The sequence below is a fragment of the Coenobita brevimanus genome, chromosome 112, assembly GCF_032717465.1.
Source record: "Coenobita brevimanus isolate Jiangsu-jjx chromosome 112, ASM3271746v2, whole genome shotgun sequence".
Lineage (NCBI taxonomy): Eukaryota > Metazoa > Arthropoda > Malacostraca > Decapoda > Coenobitidae > Coenobita > Coenobita brevimanus.
This window is the reverse complement of record NC_137065.1, coordinates 31510252-31530439: the sequence shown is the minus strand read 5'-3', so window position 1 is coordinate 31530439 and position 20188 is coordinate 31510252.

Here is a 20188-nt window from a genome sequence, read left to right as displayed (position 1 = left end):
AGTTACATAGTGTAAATGCAACTGATACTCAAGTGTGACTGTAACATAACATTGTGTTAATGCAACTGTTACATAATTGTGTTTGCCATAAAACTGTAGTTACATCTTGTTAATGCGACTGTTACATAATTGTGTTGGCCAAAAAATTGTGGTTACATCTTGTTAATGCAACTGTTACATAATTGTGTTGGCCAAAAAATTGTGGTTACATCTTGTTAATACAACAGTTACATAACTGTGTTGGCCATAAAATTGTAGCTGCATAATTGTTGCAACTGTAACATAATTGTAGTAATGCTATCTTTTGTAGTTACATAACTGTAACAACTGAAATATAATTGCAGGAATCACAAGTGTGGTCATTGTAGCTATATAACTGATACACATGTATATAATTTATACAATCGTAGCAATACAATTATATCATGAATCAGCCATATTTGATGTACTTATTTATTTGAGACACCATGGATGTATTGGCTTGATTATGTTGCACAGATTACGTGAGACTCCATGGGCGTAATGGCTTAATTACGTTGAGGGCTTCATGGATTTGGAGAAAGCATATGACAGAGTGGATAGACAAGGATTGTGGAAAGTATTAAGGATATATGGAGTAGATGGGAAGATGTTGAATGCTGTGAAGAAAATGTAGGAGGGTTCTAAGGCTGCAGTGCGTGTGGATAGTGAACTGAGTTTTTCTATTTGAAGGTTGGATTGAAACAGGGATGTGTCATGTCTCCATGGTTGTTCAGTCTGTATATGGATGGGGTTATAAAAGAGATACAAGGTGCGGCAGTGGATGTTGGAGTGACACTAATGAGTAAGGGCAGTGTTTGGAAGCTCCCTGTATTGTTGTATGCAGATGATACTGTGTTGTTAAGTGAAGACCAAGGGAAGCTGCAAGGCTTGGTGTATGTGCTTCGGAAAGTGTGTAAGAAACGGAATCTAAAGGTGAATGTAGGGAAGAGTAAAGTTATGGTCTTTGAGAGAAGTGAAGTCAGCGAATGTACTGTACAGTGAGGTTGGATGATGAGGAAATGGAAAATGTGAGTACATATAAGTAGCTGGGTAGTGTGATGAGTAAGGATGGAAGTTTGGAGGGTGAAGTGCTTGAAAGGGTACAACAAAGAAGAAAGGTTGCTGGTTCCTTGAAGGCAGTGATAAGAAACAGGGAAGTGAGCATGGAAGTGAAAAAGTTATTACATGACAATATTGTGATACCAACTCTAATGTATGGAAGGAAAGCTTGGACGTTGTCGGAGGGACACAAGTTAAAAATAAGTGCAGTGGAAATGAGTTATTTGAGAGGAGCCTGTGGAGTCACATGGAGAGACTGAGTGACGAATGAGGATGTGAAGGAGCGTTGTGGTGTGGATGTGGATTTGATAGGAAGTGTTAGGAGAAACACAGAGAGGTGGTTTGGCCATGTTGAGAGGATGGAGAGTGAAAGACTGACGAGAAGAGTGTATGTGAACGAGGTGGAGTGGGAAAGAGGGAGGGGAAGGCGAAGGATGAGATGGAGGGATGGAGTGGTGAGGTTTATGAGAGTGGGTGTGTATGAATTGGAAGCAGGGCAGTGAAATGGCGCGGGACAGGGAGACGTGAAGGCGATTTGTTTGTGGCCACCCCATGTAAGGGATTAAGGGGTTTGGCAATAGACAGATAGATAGACGTTGCACAGTTTATATGAGACACCATGGGTGTACTGGCTTAATTACGTTGCACAGTCTACGTGAGGCACCATGGGTGGTTTGGCTTAATTGTGTTGCACAGTTTGAATTAAGATGACATTACAGTTATGTAACCCATATTTTGAAATATGCAATATGGGTGTAGTAGAGAGGAAAAGTTTGAATGTAGTGGAGATGAGGTGTCTGAGGAGTATGTGTGGAGTGACGCGTATGGATCGAGTGAGAAATGATGAAGTGCGAAGGAGAACTGGAGTTGTTCGGGAGATGGCTGATTGAGTTGAGCAGAGTGTTGTGATGGCTTGGGCATATGGAGGGAGTGGATGATGAGTGATTGGTGAAAAAGATAACTAGATCTGATGTGAGAGGTGTAAGGCTGAGAGGGAGACCACTAACAGGATGGATGGACAGTGTGAATAGAGCGTTGGATGTGAGAAGGATGTCTATTGAGCAAGGAAGAGTGGCTGTGCGTGACAGAAATAAATGGAGAGAAACTGTGAATGAATAAATGATGACACAGCCCTGAGGAGATATTCTCCCGCATTTGGTCTGCTCAGCTGATCAGGTCAAGTGCGGGTAAGGGGATGGGTCGATTATGATGTGGTAGGGGTAAAGCAGCTCCGCTGTCGGGCCCAGCTGCGGATGTCACTTATTGCACTGCACAGCTGACCTTGTGCAGTGTTGTGCAGTGAGGATCTGTCCCTTCTCCCCTTTGGGGCTAAGATGCGAATGACTGTGTTTGAGTGGATGAGTAAATTGGGAGTGTGTCGTCCTGTCTCGGCTACCTCCCTTTCCTTGGGGGAAGCAGCCTAGGTATATAGATAGATAGATAGATATTTTGTTATTTTATATAAAATTATACAAATAATATTTACAATATGTACTGTACATTATTCACTTAATTTCTTTTGTACCACACATCACTTTACACTATCGTCCTCCAAAGGTTGTGAAGTTAACGTGATATGTTTACTCATTGTTAAATTCATTTTTAGGTATGGGTTGCAAGTACTAATGTATTTGGTTGAGTATTGCATACTGTTGCTAGCTCCATTTGTGATGGGCATTTTCACTTGATTTTCCTTGTCACTGAAATATGAAGGATACAAGTGTACTTATATTTTAACTTTCTGGTTTTAATAGATTTTCATATTTATGTATTATATGTCCATGTAAGGATATATATTGTCTATCACTGCGTATATACGTATGGTAGTATATAAATGAAGTAGTACTATTAAACTAATATAGTAAATGTTCGACACGCTGATATTAACTGTGGTGGGAATACTGGTTAGGATACTGCAGCTGCTGCTGCTGATAGTGATGTTGGCTGAAAAGTATTGGTAGAATTTCACTGAGGTAGGTCAGGGTCCTGGTATGACTGCGTCAGCGCTCGATGTCGTCACTGTGGGGGGTAGGCAGACTGGCAGGCAGGCAGACAGGCAGGTGCAGGATGGCAGGATGGCGTTGTCAGACACTTGAACTGGTTGGCGTTGTTGTTGTTGTTGTTGAAAATTCCCTGCACATATAGTGCAGGCCGGGCCATACATTAGCCCGGTCAGTGGTGTATAGGCTGATTAAAAAACAGTAAGTGGGGAGGACAGGACCTGGGGATTGCCCAGCACACACGTCCTGTCTCTGACTGGCTTTGTGGTGTGTGTGTGGTTGGCGTGTTATGCTGCTCTTAACAAATGATGGCACTGCTGAGTTGCTGTCTCACTCCGGTAGTCGAGGTGAAGAAGATGATGTGGTAGTGCTGGAGAAGGTGAAGGTCGTGGTGGAGGATGGTGGAGGTTGGAGGAGGGAGGAATGGAGTCAGATGTGTTGATACATCACCATGCTGGGTCAACACTATTAGCACAGTACCGGTACAGATGCACGTCCTCCTTTCTCACTTTGTTTATTGCTTGTATGTTTGAATTTCGTTACTTGATGAGATTAACATGTAGGCTTGTAGAATTCTTGATAGACGTAGTTTTATCGTTGCTATTGTTTCTCTTAAATCTTGGAGTTGTGGTTGAGGAGGTTAAGAGCAATTATGAGCGAAGTTGCATATAAACTCATTAGACGTGTTTTTTTTTTTTTTTGATTGCTGATTTAGATGTTAATCAGCTTCGTATACCGCTCCCCATCAGTCTCAGTGAACGTAGTTTATCGTAGTTTACCGTTGTAGCGGTTCAGGAGAGTAGTCTGCTGCGTATATCGGAAGTACAGTATAAACTAATATTGATGAAAGTTGTATAAACTCGTAAGGCATAATTTGTCGTAGTTTACTGCTTTCACCGCAAGCCACCAATGTAAGTGACCCGGTACTATCAGTGTAACTGAACGTAGTTGGTTCGTTCTTACCGCTGGTCACCAATGTAAGTGAACATAGTTGGTTCGTTTGTACCATTGGCCACCAATGTAAGTAGACATAGCCGAAGGGTGTAATTCTATAGAGAAGGTTATCTGGTTAAATCGTCGATGGGAGGAGAGTCGCTGGGAGAGAGTAATGGTGAGGTGTGTAGGAGATAGTGTAGGCCTTCTCTGTTCCGTTATTCTCTTCGTATTTTAAGTGGAATGATTAAACAGGCAGATTTGGGTCGATGGAGTTTATTGTGAGACTGTTACTTGAATAAAAGTTAAGAGCTTTGCTTGACCTGTGTAGCCTATGGTTTGTAGCAGTTAATGTTAGCTGCTGTCCTCCTACTTTACTGTTACTCTCCTACTCCCTATCGCTCTCTCCTTGTCTAACTCTTGTTCTCTCCTGACCTACTCTGTCTCACTCTGTCTGGTACGGTAATAGGAGGGCAGTAGAAGATACTAATGATAGTATGCTGAAAGCACCGGAAAACTGTTATTGATTTTTTTTTAAAGGTACGGCAGAACTAATGAGTGTTTGTGCTACAGGTACGAGCGAACTAATGGAGTATTTGTGTTGCAGGTACGGCCAAACTAATGACAATGTTCGTGTTGCGGGTATGCTCGTACTAATGGTAATATTTGCATTATTAGTATGGCCGATTAAATGCTTCTGTGTGTGTGTGTGTGTGTGTGTGTGTGTGTGTGTGTGTGTACCGCCGAACTAATGCCAGTGTTTATTTTGCAGGTACGGGCGAAAGAAGGTCTTGGTGGCGTCATTATGCTTATTCCTTATCTTCTCCTCATCCATCGCCGGTGCTGGAAGCTACTCGGCCGTCCTGGTGTTGCGGTTCTTGCTGGGCATATTCGTCACTCCTGCCTTCTACACTCTCAGTGGGTATTGTTCTTTCAGCAGACCTGGCCTGGTGCTGAAGAGGAACGCCTTCACATGACAGCACCGAAATGGCCAGACGGATCCACTGCCCTTTAATACAAACGTCCCCTAACTTCTTCCTTGTTCCCCAAAAGGAGAAGGGTGTACTTCAGAACAACATGAGCCTACAGTCCACCGGGTTGACGTTTCGGATGACCCTGAAGGCACAAAAACAAAAGCAACACATTACACTCTTTGGAGGCATTTTAAAAATAATTTTACCTTCTCCAACGTAACTTTATTTGAAAGAATGCCTTCACCATACATAACCCACATTGGAGGCACTTTTTTACTTTCAACAATATTATTTTATTCAAAAAAATGCACGTGACACACACGGCCTATATTGGAGGCACTTTCTAATCTTCAGCGACTTTACTTAGTGTTAAGAAAATTACGGTACCACAAGTGCTCTATTTTGGAGACATTTTAACACCTTCAACACGGTGACGTCCTTTTCATATTCGTCTTGCTATATTCAAAAGTTTTTCTTCAGCTTAAGAAAGAATGTTCAAGATGGAAGTGTTAGACACAAATTTTATTGACGTTTTTACTAATAAGTTGCTTTCGTAGGCCGAGTAAATTATTTGTTGACAGAAAGAATTAAGCTACAAAAGACTTGAATGCAATGAAGGAATCGAGTAAAACTTCAGCCACTCTCTCTCTGCCTGGTCATGCCTACTTATGCATTTGCTGACTAGTCACGCTAACCTTTTCTTTCTGGCTGTCTCATCCCAGCCTCTGTCTGTTGTCTGAGTGAGTTAGTCGCATGCCCACAACAGCAGCGAACATTCTGTAGGCCTTTATTTAACGTCATTGTCATTATGTCCCCTTTCTATGCTCCGGCTGTCTCGTCACGGCGTTCCTCAATGCTGTCCGTTAGTCGAACGCATGCCCTCAAAAACCACCCACTTCGTAAATACTTATAAAACAGTAACCTTCTCACAACCTCATTATGTACCCTTTCTGTGCTCTCTCTGCCTTGCCAAGTTCACTTTTTATTTTGTGTGTCATCACGCATTCCGTCCATGCTCTTAGTGGGTAAGACACATGCCATGAACAATCAAACCAACTACGTATTCATACACTGTGTGCTTACTGGTCTGCAAACAGCCCATCAATAGATACTCACCTGGAGATAACTTATATTTTGCGGGCTCAGTCTCCTGGTATCGGCGTGGCAGAAGTAGTGACAGCAGGAAATTAATTATTGATGTAGACACTAATAATAGTGACAGATGTTCCTGCATCACGCGAGAAATCGCCCGGTGGATTGGAAGAGGGGTATAACGTATAGACCACCCTGTATTTTCCCATAAGCCTTTTGCTGTCTCGTCAAGCCCGCCCTCTATATTTATTGTGAGATAAACAAGTGTTGGCATCGATATAACCAACCAGCAGACATACAAGTTACCCTCAATTTCCTTCCCATCCCCCGAAATGAGGATGGTGAAGGAGGGTAACCTGAGCCTGCAGTTCACCCGGTTCACATTCAAGGGAGCTCGGAGCCACAACACTGACAATCCACACCAGCTTTGAATGATTTTTCCTTATCTCTTAAGCCTCTAAGTGTCATCAGGTATATACAAGGCACAAGCCAGAGAAGTATCGATTTCTATATTCCGTTATCCATAACGGCTTCTTAATCAAAATAATGTTTAATTTGTGGTTTTATTTTCGTCATTTTTTCCCTTACAATTTAAAGCATCATAACGAATATGTTTTCATCTGAAAGAGCAAGGCCACTCCCACAACTTGAGTAACAGGTCGAGGTTACATGTCATTCACTGAGCCTTATCTATGAGAAACGAAAAAGTCTCCTTGGTATTTAGATAGATCAATCGTCCTATCTTCCTACACCCGGCCATCAACGGAGCAGAAATTAGTTAAGGCTCCTTCTCAGGTATACAGAAAATGCATTAAAATTAACCTCTAAAAACAGGATGGCAGTTACCCTTCAGACACTTCTGACTCACTCTTCTTCATTTCTGCAACACTTGCGGCCTTCCTCAAACTTTCGCTCTGTTGAGCACTACCTCTCCTCCTCTAAACCTCACCTTCTCTTTCTTCAGCTGCCTGAGGCAACTGACAGTAAACCCTTTTCTGTATCCTCCTACTTTAAACTCATTTTAAAGCCAAAGGTGGATATTGCGTATATGTACGCAACGATCTATCTTGCTCTCGCGTTCCTGAAGTTGATTCTTATCAATTCTCTACTCACAGGCCTCGGCTGTCTTGTCATTCTCCGACTGAATATATCTGCGCTGTTTACTTATCTCCTAATTCTACTGACTATCAAAAATTCTTCGGCTCTCTTACTTCTACGATGGAACACATTTTATCCATTTCACCTATCTCTGAAATCTCCATTCTAGGAGATTTCAGTGTTAACCACCACCTTTGGCTCTCCTCTCCTTTCACTGATCCACCTGGTGAACAAGCCTTCATCTTTTCTATCTTAAATGACTTAGAGCAGCTTGTACAGCACCCTATACCCGTATCCCTGACCTCCTTGAAGAGAGCTCCAATATACTTGACCGCTTCATTACAACCAATCCTTCTGCTTACACTGTTAATCTTTTCTCTCCGTTGGGCTCCTCTGATCATAACCTTGTTACCTAAACATGTCCTATCACTCCGGTACGGCCTGTGAACCCTCCAAAGAGACGTCGTCTGTGGCACTTTGGAACTGCGGATTGCCAGGCCCTCAGGCAGTACTTCATTGATTTTCCCTGGAATGATTATTGCTTCCATGGCGGGGAGCCATCTGAGTGTGCCTTACGCATTATGGAGGTTATTCTCTCAGGCATGGAAGCATTCATTCCTTTCCCACATCCTTTGACAAATGCAAGAAAGCCTTGGTTTAATCATGCTTGTTCGAATGCTGTCCGCAACAAGGAGAGGGCCTATAAAAGGTACCAGAGCGAACCCACTCCTGAATCACATTTTTTTTATGCTTCTGCCTGGAATCATGCTAAGTCTGTTCTTCGCTCTGCTAAAAATAATTTCGTCCATACTAAATACTCTCAACTCTCCAACCTGAATTTTTCCCGCTCCTTCGGGCACCTTCCCAAAAACCTTTCTAACAACTTTACCTCATCATCCTTCCCTTCTCTTTTCTACTCTGATGGCTCTGTAGCTATTTCTTCTGCTGATGAAGCAGATCTGTTAGCTCAGATTTTTCCTCCAATAACCACCTTAGACAATTCCGGTGCTGTTCCTCCGTCACTTGCCCCCTCTTCCTCATGACTGACATTAACATTTCTTCAGCTGATATATTGTCTGCCATCACAGGCCTCAGTATTAACAAGGCATAATGGGCCTGATGGAGTCCCTCCTGTTGTCCTCAAGAACTGTGCTTCTGTTCTTACACCCTGCCTTGGTAAACTCATTTGCCTTTGTCTGTCTACTTGTAGCTTTCCTTCTTGCTGGAAGTTTGCTCTCGTTCAGCCAGTCTCAAAGAAGGGTGACCATGCCCAACCCTCTAACTATCGTCCAATTGCTTTAACATCCTGTGTCTCAAAAGTTTCGAGTCGATTCTTAATAGAAAATTTTTAAAGCATCTTTTCTATCACAATCTTCTTTCTGGTCGTCAGTATGGATTCCGTCAGGGACGCTCCACTGGCGATCTTCTCACCTACCTTTCAGACTCCTGGTCATCCTCCTTTCGGGACTTTGGGGAAAGCATTGCCACTGCACTTGACATCTCAAAGGCTGTCGATTGAGTCTGGAATAAATCTTTAATTTCCAAATTGCCCTCTTACGGTTTCTATCCTTCTATCTGTGCCTTCATCTCCAGCTTCCTTTCTGGTCGTTCTATAGCTGCTGTTGTAGACGGCCATCGTTCATCTCCTAGGTCTATCAACAGTGGTGTTCCTCAGGGCTCTGTCCTATTACCAACTCTCTTCCTTATATTCATCAAAGATCTTTTAAGCTGTACATTAAATCCTATCCACTCATACGCTGATGATTCCACCCTTCACTTTTCCATTCGGTTCCCGCAAAGTCCATCTCGGCAGTTACTTCAACAAAGGGATGAGGCTATGGTACACCTAATGTCTGACTTGGCTCGTATTTCTGACTGGGGTAAAAATAATCTTTATGTTTTCAATGCATCAAAGACTCAGTTTTTAAATCTATCAACCCGACTAATTCTTCCACATGAGTACCCACTAATGTTTAATAATATCCAGCTCAATCCTGCATCATCCTTGAACATGGTGAGTTTCATTCACACGGGACTTATATTGGAAAGCTCATATTGCATCTCTGGTAAAATCTGCTTCCAAGAGATTAGGCGTGCTAAGCCGACTCCATTCCTTCTTTACCCCTGCACAGTTGTTGACTTTATACACGGATTTTATTCGCCTCTGTGTAGAGTACAACTCTCATGTGTGGGGAGGCTCCCCTATACAACTCTTCTCAATAGGGTGGAGTCAAAGGCTTTTCATCTCATTAACTCTCCTCCCCTTACTGGCTCCCTTCAACCTCTGTCTCTTCACCTCACTGTTGCCTCTATATCTCTTTACTATCGCTACTTCAATGGTCACTGCTCCTCTGAACTGTCTGCTTGCAACCCCTCCACCTCTACGACGGGCAAGTAACACCCGTCTAGCAACAAACTCTCATCCCTTTTCTGTCCAACTCTCTAATGCCAAAGCTAACCGTTACTCCCAGTCCTTCATTCATGCAACAGGTCAACTCTGGAACTGTCTCACTCTGTCTGTATTTCCTACTTCTTATGATCTCCAGTCTTTCAAACGCAGTGTGTCCAGGCATCCTGAAATGAAAAGATCTTGAATTTGGCTCTCTTTTGCATTTTTTTCCTCTCTCTTGGAAGGAACGTTCAAGCAGGCTCAGCCTTTGGTTCCTTGTTCTTTGCATAACAAAAAAAAATATATTTTCTATCCTTAATAACCTAGAGCAGCTGATACAACACCCTACCCGTATCCCTGCCCGCCTTGGAGAGCTCCAACACACTTGACCTCTTCCTTACAACTAATCCTTCTGCTTACACTGTTAATCTTTCCTCCCCATTGGGCTCCTCTGATCACAACCTTATTACCTTAACCTGTCCTATCGCTCCGGTACGGCCTGTGGACACTCCAAAGAAACGTCGACTGTGTCACTTTGGAGCTGCGGATTGCGAGGCCCTCAGGCAGAACTTCTTTGATTTTCCATGGAATGATTATTGCTTCCATGGCCGGGAGCCATCTGAGTGTACCTTGTGCATTACGGTGGTTATTATCTCGGGCATGGAAGCATACATTCCCTTTTCATATCCTTTGACTAATGCAAGAAAGTCTTGGTTTAATCACATTTGTACACAACAAGGAGAAGGCCTATAAAAGTACCAGAGCCAACCCACTCCTGAATCACAACTCTTTTATACTTTTACCCGGAATCGTGCTAAGTCTGCTCTTCGCTCTGCTAAAAATAATTTCATCTGTAGTTAATGCTCTCAACTCTCCAACTTGAATTCTTCCCGCTCCTTCTCGCAACTTGCCAAAAACCTTTCTAACAACTTTACCTCATCATCCTTCCCTTCTCTTTTCTACTCTGAGGGTTCTGTAGCTATTTCTTCTAGTCATAAAGCAGATCTCTTTGCTCAAACCTTCTCCTCCAATTCCACCTTGGACGATTCCGGTGCTGTTCCTCCATCACTTCCCCCACATTGAAATTTCTTCAACTGATGTATTTTCTGCCATCACAGGCCTCAGTACTAACAACGCATATGGGCCTGATGGAATCCCTCATGTTGTCCTCAAGAACTGTTCTTCTGTGCTTACACTCTGCCTAGGTAAACTCTTTTGTATTTGTCTATCATCTTGTACCTTTCCATCTTGCTGGAAGAGTGCTCTCGTTCAACCAGTCCCAAAGAAGGGTGAACATTCCCAACCCTCTAACTATCGTCCTATTGCTTTAACATCCTGTGTCTCAGAAGTTTTCAATTCTAAAGGGAAAAATTTTAAAGCATCTTTCCTATCACAACCTTTCTGGTCGTCAGTATGGGTTACGTCAAGGACGCTCCACTGGCGATCTTACCTTCCTTTCAGACTCCTGGTCATCTTCCTTTTGGGACTTTGGCGAAAGCTTTGCAATTGCACTTGACATCTCAAGTGATTTTGATCGAGTCTGGCATAAATCTTTAATTTCCAAACTGCCCTCTTACAGTTTCTATCCTATCTGTGCCTTCATGTACAGCTTGCTTTCTGGTCGTTCTAGACGGCCATTGTTCTTCTCCAAGATCTATCAAAAGTGGTGTTCCTCAGGGCTCTGTCCTGTCACTAACTCTCTTCCTTTTATTCATCAGTGACATAGGCTGTTCATCTAATGCTATCCACTTATATGCTGATGACTCCATCCTTCATCTTTCCATTCGGTTCCCGCAACGTCCATCTCGGCATTTACTTCAACAAGCAAGGGATGAGGCTATGGCACACCTAATGTCTGACTTGGCCCGTATCTCTGACTGGGGTAAAAATTATCTTGTTGTTTTTAATGCATCCAAGACTCAGTTCTTACACCTATCAACCTGACAAAATCTTCCACAGGAGTACCCACTAATGTTTAATAATATTCAGCTATATCCTGCTTCATCCTTGAATATGCTTGGGGTTTCATTCACTTTGGACTTATCTTCAAAAGATCATATTACATCTCTTGTAAAATCCGCTTCCAAAAGACTGGGTGTGCTAAGCCGACTCCGTTCCTTCTTTACCCCTGCACAGCTGTTTACTTTATACATGGGTTTTATCTGCCCCTGTGTAAAGAACAACTCTCACGTGTGGTGAGGCTCTCCACATATAGCTCTTGTCAATAGGGTGAAGTCAAAGGCTTTTCATCACATTAACTCTCCTCCTCTTACTGGTTTCCTTCAACCTCTGCCTCTTCGCTACACTGTTGCATTTTTATCTCTTTTCTATCGCTACTTCATTGGTCACTGCATCTGTGAACTGTCTGCTTGCATTCCTTCACCTCAACGACGGGCGCATAGCACCCGTCTAGTAGCAAACTCTCATCCCTTTTCTGTCCAACTCTTTAATTCAAGAGTTCGCCGTTACTCTCAGTCCTTCATTTATGCAATAGGTCAACTCTGGAACTGTCTCCCTCTGTCTGTTTTTCCTGCTAGCTATGATCTCCAGCCTTTCAAACGCAGTGTATCCTGTCCAGGCATCTCGAAATTATCGGATCTTGAATTTGGCTCTCTCTTGTATTTTGATTTTTTCTTGGAACGAACAGTTATTGCGAGCTCCTGGCCTTTGGTTCCTTCTTCCTAGCATAAAAAAGAAAGGCAGCATAGTTAAAAAGGATATGAGCTGGGTGACTACGGGTATAATTTGTAAGCATGAATAAGTATTTGCTTAGAAACTTAATTTACTATTAAATTTGGTACTAATCTCTCTCTCTCTCTCTCTCTCTCTCTCTCTCTCTCTCTCTCTCTCTCTCGCTCTCTCTCTCTCTCTCTCAGACCAGGAATAAAGTACCAAAAATGTTTGCATGTTCTCTGTATCTCTTTCTCCCAGCCATGGAGGTGTCTCAGCTGAAGCACAGAGCACAGGTGGGCATCCTAGTAGCGGTGCCATGGGCTCTGAGCTACATGGTGATTGGGGCTATTGGCTACGGGATCAGAGACTGGCGAAATCTGCAACTTGCCCTCTCGCTACCTCTGCTGCTCGTCTTACCGTTTCTTTAGTAAGTCATGGATTATTTCTGTTCTTCCTTCGTAACGTTTGTCGCTTTGCCTTGGAATAAGGAACTGGGCAACTTCCTCGAATTGAATAAAATGTCTTGTATGCATGACATTTGATCAGCCGATGACGTAGGGATAAGTTTCCTTGATTATTAGTTAAATTAACCATCCAATCTGATTACACTTGGCCATCAACTGAGTTCGTACTTATAATCGATTTGTTCTAACCTGACAAAAGATCCCGAACCCCGATCAGCTCATTTGACGGCCATGTGTAGCAGGCTGATTGGATTAGTAACCAAGTGGAGTCATTCCTTCCTCATAACAAAGGCTCATCGAATTTTACTTTGTTTGAATGGACCAGTTCTGTCAAGTGAAATGAAGCCTACTATAGTTCCTTCAACAAGTAGCCATTTCTACAAATGTAATTCGTTCAGCTGAACCTAGCTTTTTTTTTTTTTTTTTCATTTTGCTGTTACTGTCAGGTGGCTCAGTCCCAGAGTAAGAAAAAAATTGCGCTGCTCAACATCTTTACCATTGCTTTCACAAGCGCTTAACAACCCTATCGGACCGCTAAGCGCTTGTCCACGAAACACGCCCTGATACCAAACATGACATGGACGTTCTTTGACATATCAGGCAAGCACATGCGAAATTTCAGCTCATTACACCCAGCCCTGAGGCTTGTTGAGTGTTCCTAATGTCTGGCGAAAAATCGGGCACAAAAGTATTCATGTCTCGCGTGCAGCTGACCACACGCAGTTAAGATTTACATTATCATTGTTAGCTCGTCGTTCCGCCTTTTTTGACGCACGGCATGTTGAAATCCAGGGGGGTCAAATGCGAACAGGCACACACACACACACACACACACACACACACACACACACACACACACACAACGCTTATCGCAGTGTATTAGTGATACCTGACTAGCATAACAACACACACACACACAACGCTTATGGCAGTGTATTAGTGATACCTGACTAGCATAACATACATGCACTGATCTGTTGTTTCAACTCAGCATTCAAGATGGGGAGACGGCATTATAAGGTCAAGTTAAGGTGAAAAGATCATAGACTAAGAGCCTTATGATAGCTGTGTTAGGAAGCTGCCAATAGGACATCAGTACTTTTCCCATTTAATTCCTGTTTACCACTTCTACCTCTGATAGGTGCGGGAGAGGGACACTTTCCCGTCGTGACACCGATATGAAGGAGTGGCTCCACTCCTCGATTATACAAACGTCACTCAGTTTCTTTCCTATCCCTCTAAAGGAAAATGGTGGACTGCACAGTTAGGACTTCATCCTACAGTCCAGGGGGTTCACATGTCACATGAACCTGGCGCTATTACTACTACTACTACTACTGCTGGTACCTCTCGTAACTAGCTCAAGAGCCGTGTTCTCGGAACCTTAGAAGGTTGTAAAATTTTTCATTAGTGATTTATCTTGCATATCATATATATATCGTTTGTAACACGTACGCAATACCTCTTCTCCTCATCTTACTATTTCCGTTTTAATTCCTAGGTTTTTGTCTTATAATTGCTCTAAAGTCCATAACTTAACTCTTTACCGTACACAGCTTCCTAAATGAGTCTCCGAGATGGCTGCTGGTGAACGGTCAGGAAGAGGACGCGACAAGGGTGTTACGCAGAGTATCCAGACTTAATGGGACGACGCTGCCTCCTGACAACGTACTGAGGCCTTTGTTGAGGGATATACATGAGGAGGTGAGTGAGAGAGAGAGAGAGAGAGAGAGAGAGAGAGAGAGAGAGAGAGAGAGAGAGAGAGAGAGGGAGAGAGAGAGAGGAAAGTGATATGATAGGTGCCATTGAAGATGAGTCCTTGTCTTAATGACTCCTCTGCAGTCCATAAGAGTTAATCTAATCCTTTATCATCTTAATCATATTCTTATCATCATCATTATCATCATCATCTTGCACCTTTTAACCACCCACAGGTGATAGGATCCAGAAAGCAAAGAAAAGGAAAGAACCTGAAACTGGGACACTTGCTCAACGGCATGCCCATGAAAATGGGCACACACCCAGCCACTAATCATTCAAACCACCAGAATACTGGCTCCACCTAATAGGTACTCCTTTCCATACACAGGTTCATATTTTCTTATCTGACAAATTCAGCCCAACGAGTGTCAGTTTATAAAAGGAATACCAAACCATTGTCAAAAACTTCTTACAAAATCCATCCAACCAGTTGCATCCCTCGTCAGTTCCCTTGCCTTGTCAGCGTCCATGCCTCTCTTTCCCACACACTCGTTCCATATCTATCCATGCGTCCAACCACTGGGAAGATGAGAGAGAATATGATATACCTTTATATAGGAGGAATCTCGAATAGATAGTTCAAACATTCGGTGTAAGCAGAAGTATAGAAAGGTGGATTAGGCGCTTTCGGGAGGAAGGCACAACGGAGATCGGTCATCGTTCAGGTCGCCCTGGTGTTTCCACACCAATACAGGACCAGGAAATAATCACAACGATGGAAGGTAGCACCTGCAAGCAGTGCTTATTTCGTAAGAGATGAACTGAACCTAGAATGAAACACACGAACAGTTGAGCGTAGACATCTGTCCTCTGGTGTACGTGCTCAAGCTCGAGACTTTGGGATTTATTTCACCACTCACAAAATATTCGATGAGCATTATAGATTAAGAGCATCCTCATATGTAACGACTTGTTTGAATACAGATAATGACAATCACAGCTTAAAATCTGGCTCTCTGTTATCTTGTTTTTGTTTTTTCTTGGAGAGAACAGTTTGCGAGCTCCTGACTTTTGGTTCCTTCTTCCCTTTCAAAAACAATGTGCTAGACAGAATAAGGATGTAGAAACAAAATCCGGACATTTATGTAGCTATTTGAATTGCGGTGTTCCAAACATGCTATTGAAAAGGAGAACGGACGAGAAACTCTTCATAAATATATATATATATATATATATATATATATATATATATATATATATATATATATATATATATATATATATATATATATTCCTGAAGGCATACGAGGTTGTAAACTATGGCACATTCTCCTATTTTTATTTTTTTATGTACGGTTTCTATTAGCCGTACAATATTTAGGTGATCTTGGAGTTTCTTCAGGAGTTCCCCAAAGGGCAGCCACGTTTTGAAATTACCTTGTTCCATCTTCAGGCTGGATCTACTGATTCTTTTTATATATTTATTTTTTCTGTTAAGTATTTATGGCCATCGCCCACTTTGAGGGGCATAATGCCAAATAGAAATACAATTGCTGGAAACAATGTAAAAGGGCAGGAGACAAGGCAGCTGATTTAGGGAGTCACGTGGTCAGGTAGCATTAAATAAAAAGCTCGCAAATCGGCAAGGTGTACCGTCTCCTCCCTGACAATCAGGCTAGATGGAACAGCCTCACACAGGTCGTTCACCCAGAGGAGACCGTAGAGAGTCTTGTGGGTCGATTCCCTGAGCTGGTACGACAGGGTGTGGGTGTCTTGGGTCATGAGGTGTTTGTAAACGGCACAATAAGCCGAACTGCAGGGACCTTGAACGGAGGGCGAGATGGGCTGTCCTCTGCAGCTCGAGGAGAAAAGGACTCCACAACATCTGCCTCGGCCGAGGAGTCGGTCGACACATCCTCGGCCATAGAGACGGAGACAGAAGAATCATGACCCTTTCAATTGTTGGCAACTAGTGGCAGTCTCCAGTAGAGATGTCAGTCGCAGCCGTAGTCTGGTCCAGAGTCGGGTCAGTATTCACAGAGGGGCAGGTGTGCTGAATCAAATGGGCGTCAAGCTGCAGCCTCTTCCGGGGTGGCTGTCGGGATGTGATAGGTTGTGGCAGTCTGGTCTTACGATTTTGACGACGAAGAGATGTAAGACAGACGTCACGGGCGAAGCACTCGGGAATGACAAGGCATGGCAGCCCATTCTCCTCAAAGATCTTGGGGAGAAGAATGTGCAGTGCCCCCTTGTCACCCCCAGAAAGCCTTCACCATCGCGATGCACATCTTGATGATGTCAATAACTTCTCAAGGACTCGTAGGGGCCCTTGCCTGGTGTTCCCAGGGTGAGTGGCGCCATCGTGCTTGGGTGGAACTCTGCACAGCCGCACCCCCCAGCCCCGTAACATCCCTGGCCTCAGGACCCTTAGAAGTCCCAGAGATACCAAACTCCAACCCCTCGCCATCCCTGAGAGATCATTGGGGGTGCCATGGATTTGGTGTAACCACAGCATGGCAGTGCAAGAATACATCAGTGCCAGTGTCCTGGCGCTTGATGAACCAGTACTCCACCCTGCAGGTGAACCAAACCACGGTGATGATGTAGTCATGGTAAATTGACAGAAAGACCCCCACAATGGGTCATAGGTTGGAGCAGGAGAGCTGTGGGAAAGATGTGTACTCCATGACTGCTAAGCTCAAACTCCACCTGATGGTTCTGACTGACTTATTGATTGATAGTTGATGTTTAATGGCCATTGCATACTAAGTGAGGCATTAGGCCAAAATTAGATAAAATGACTAGATACCAAAAAACACTGATAAATGCAAGAGGCAAGACTGCCAATCATCGGATCCAGGTGGGCAAGTGGCCAGTCTAGTGGGTCAACTGTGGAGGCAACACGTGAAAGAAAGCATGAAGATTGGATAGACGCACCTCCTCCCCATTGACAAATAGAAGAGGTGGAATCCCCTCACCCAGGCTGGCCACTCAGAGAAGATCATACTGGGTAGAGTAGTTTGAGACCCCGAGCTGGTATGCCTGGGTCTGGGCTTCTAGTGTCAGGAGGAGATGGTGGGTGGATATGTCTAGCCGATCCTTGTGATCCATGACAGAAGGGCTAGATGGGCTGCCCCTCTCTACTGGATGAGGGAGGACTTATCGACCTCCTCCTCGACCGAGGAGCCCGTCGACACATCCTTGGCCATGGAGACGGAGTCAGAAGAGTCCCGCTCCCCCTCGGTCGCTGACAGTGGGTGGTGAATCTCAGCTGTGGTCTTAGTTGTTTTTAGTTCCAGGGCCGGGTTGGTGATCAGGGTGGCAGTTTTCTTGCTGAGAGGAGTCTCCAGCTACAGGCTGCAACGGCAAGGCCTGATGGCCGCCATGGCAAGAGGCAGAATGTACATTGTGGGCAAATCACTTGGGGGTGACAAGGCAAAGCACCCCATTCCCATCAAAGACACTGGGGAGGAGAACATGCAAAGCCCCCTTATTATCCCCACAAAAAGCCTTTGTCGTCACAATGCACATTTTGACGATGGTACTTATTTCTCCAGGACTCCCAGGACCACTGGCCTGGGATTCCCAGGCTGTGAGACGTTGCCGTGTATGAGCAGAACCCTGCATAGCCATGCCTTCCGGCCCAGTGACATCCAGAGCTTCAGGACCCTTGGGAGTCCCAAAGAAACTAAACGCCACTCTCTTGCCCTCCCCAAGGAATTGTTGGAGTTGCCATGGATTTGGTTTATTTACAGCCCTGCTGTACACTAGCACATCAACTCCAGTATCCTGGCGCTTGACGAAGCCGTACCTTGCCCTGACATTAAACCAAACCATGGTCCCCTTGATTTTCCTCTGGCCCACCGAAGACTGTGGTCTGCTCTCTGCCCCCCCCCCCATCAATGGGTCATGAGCAATAGATGGAGATGTGTCTGCCATTGTAGCCAGTCATCCTCTCTTGCCCTCTCACCACCTGCCCTGATGGTTCTGCCGTGGGTGGCTGCTTATATGCAATTCAGGTGAATCAGGTGGAGACAGGTGGGGAGAGCTGATCTGCTAAGCTGATCGCTCATTGGCTGCTTCGTTGGCTAAACTTATGTGGCATATCGATGATGGTAGGATTTGGAAATCTTCGACTTGTGTGTTTATTGCAGGTTCTTTGATGAAAATGTAGATTATCTCTAGGAACATGAGACAGCGAGGGTCATGTTCTCCCTTGATTATCTTGGTGTTCTCATCCAGGTCTTGTCGTGCCAGGTGGGAGTTGTTTAGGGTGGCATAGTAGTTCTTGATGGCTCCATTCTGTAGGTGACAGGTGAGGTGCCTCGATAGTCTGGTCGTTGCCATTCCAATGTATAAGTGAGGTCCACACTCCTCATTCTTGCAGTTACGCTGGTAAATGACATGGTTCTCTTGAAGGTGCATCTTGGTCATGGCTGGTTGATTATGAAGCAGAAGTTGGGCTGTTCTCTTTGTTTTGAAGTAGTTGTTCTGTGTCTATAGGGCGTACATTTCTGTATGCAATGTCCTTGATGATCTTCTCATCCATCTTGTAGTCGGCAGACATGTGGTTTCTGCAGTATATCATGATGTATTTGCCGGTTGTGGTGTAGTGGTGTCTTGGTTAATGTACCATTTTGTCCATGTGTCCTTCATTACGTTGGATACGTCGGTGTTAGTGTAGCCATTGTTAACAAGGACTTGAGTCATGCGTCCTAGTTCCTGGTGGGTGTCTTTTCAAGTGGAGCAGCGGGAGCAATGAGAGAAGGCTGTCCTGCGTAGGCACTGATGGTGGAGCATAGGTAACGTCTGGGGCACTTGTTATCTCCATTAAGGCATAGTTCTTCGTTCATGGGCTTGGTGAATACCGTAGTCTTGAATTCTACAGTGTGTACAGTGACGAGTATGTCCAGAAAGGAGAGTCATCTGTCGTTGACTTCTTTATTGTGAAGCTAAGTCCAGATGCAGCAGTGAAGCACTGTCTGAGGTCCTGCAGCTCCATAAGGTCCTTGATAAGAACGAAGATGTCGATATAGCAGCAGTATAGGGAGGGAAGGCTAGTAGCTAGGAGTCTCGATACGATGATCCCCATGTAGAAATTAGTGAACAGGACTCTGAGGGGGCTGCCCATCGCCACACCGTTGATCTACTGATACATTTGACTGCTCAGGCACGTGAAAAGAGTTTCTTTTGTGCAGAGCTCTAGCATTCTTCAGGGGCGTCCCTGCGATGAAGAGGGGCTTGGTGTTTTTATACCAATATACACGGTCGAGTACAAAGTCAATCGTCTTGTCTACAGGAACTCTGGTAAAGAGGCTTTCGATGTTGAGGGAGGTGATGATGTTGTTGTCAGTGGGAGGGGTGTCACGTAGGACTTCAAGGAAGTCCGAAGCAAGGAAAGGCTGTAAATGTTTGGTACACATGGTGTCAGGAGTTAATTGAGTTTCATGACTATGGTGCACGTGGCGATGGGAATTTGTGATGTGATCAAGCATAAAGGATTGTCAGACTTGTGTGTTTTGACGTTGCTGTAGGCGTAGCTGGGTGAGTACTCGCCAGTTAGCTTCTGAAGATGTAGACCATTGGTGGTGGCACTGATAGTGGAGATGGTGGTGTTAACTCGTTTCCTGATGGAGTCAGTTGGATTACGAGATATCTTTTTGAACTTAGTGGGGTCATTGAGGATAGTGTTGATCTTTTGCATGTAGTCTTCTTTGTTGATTATGATGAAGGCAGCAGTTTTGTCAGTGCATCAGATGATGTTTTCTTTTTGTCGTAGTAGTT